We start from the raw sequence: 1,645 nt of genomic DNA on the forward strand, positions 1-1,645 counted from the left end.
AGAAGAAGCCATTCCTGCACGGCAAAATGATGCAAAGCATCTTTTAGAATTATATATTATACCCTTAAGCTCAATTTAAAAACATATCTTTTTATGAAGCATTAATGGTATAAGATATACATTAATGAGACAAAAAGGCAGATGTACAATGTCCACGCCTCCACCCAACCCCCATTATTAATTAGTGTTGATTTCCCCACTCCTGTTTTGGGTAACATACAAAACAGGATAAAACAGGAAACAGGACTCACAATGGTAACAATAAGTAACCTTGAAGAGAGAGAACCTCAACCTTTTTCCTGAAAATAATATATCATGTGATGTAATATATTTTATTCTGTTTTTATCTAATTGCATATTTTTCAGCGTAACAGATTACAATAACATTTATTTTGTATTTTAATTACATATTTTTTTGTCTCCGTAACTGATTACAATAACTTTTATTTTGTATTTTAATTACTTAACTGTCTTAGATGTGTTCTTCTTTTCAATAAGCAATTCTTATTTGACTGTCATTTATTTCATAATTATTTGACCAAACACACGTTTATGTAGAAATGTATGTAGTCAATGTTATTTAATTAATTTAGTCAGACTAGACTTGACAGGGAGCCTCCAGTTTAGGTAAGCAGGCCTTCATATCATACGGTATGTAGGGAGTTTATATCATGCTTCAGTGGTTACCTCAGCCACATCTAACACATCACTGAAATAGCAGACGCATACTGGAGGAGTTTGTTGACTGATGGTCACAGCTACAGAGTAAGCGGCAGTCTTTCTTGCTCTCTGCTGGCAGCTCACTGATACTGCACAGATCATGAGGAGGGGAGGCTGAGCAAGTTCTACGTGTTACTGTAAGAGGTGTTTGTAGAGAGCAGGGGTGTGAGAGGTGTTTGTTCATTCTTCTGTGACACATAAACGTATGTTTGACATTGCATTACAGGGTGGAACGCTCATTTCCTGACAAAGGTTATAAGTCAGAAATGTTTCTCTCTTCCTGATTTGAGGATTACCACACATTCATGTCTCATGTCTAAATAATTCCACTGTATGTACGTAAGAGATGTTACAGTAAGAGTTCACTGCAAAGTTTATCATTAGTTCATGAGAGTTATTCATTGTGTATTTATGAGGCTTGAATGGAGTGCATAATTCAGGCAGATCAGAGAGAAGTGAGGAGAGCAGAGAAGAGCAGAGGAGAGGAGCAGGACCAGAGCCCGCCTAAAGGTGATGCTATGACACAAGTATTCAGCCACTTTTGTCTTGATACCAAATATGGCACAACCTCAAATCCAGGAAACACTGTTTGATTTCTCAGCCTCGGCGATTGCACAATGGGAAGAATGCGGGGGCAAGAAGTGATGTGAGCACGTACCAGTGATGTCAACATTTTTCCCTCTCCCTCGTCAGTTGTTTAACAATGCGGAAATAGCTGATGACAAATCAGCCGGCTGACCTCTGAGCGTCATCACGTCTGTTTTTAGCAGTGTGTGCTGCAATCCTCGGCCCACTTGGCCTTGGAAGTCCTTGTCTTTCTCTTTCCTGCTGCCCGCATCGCCCACACTCTCCCCTGGATAGCGGCGTACGGCCATTGCCTCTCTTCTCGCCTCCACTCCCCTCCACTCTTTTCTCACCCACTGAC

This window comes from Plectropomus leopardus, chromosome 14, assembly GCF_026936395.1.
Source record: "Plectropomus leopardus strain MGB_pleo_1.0 chromosome 14, ASM2693639v1, whole genome shotgun sequence".
Taxonomy (NCBI): Eukaryota; Metazoa; Chordata; class Actinopteri; order Perciformes; family Serranidae; genus Plectropomus; species Plectropomus leopardus.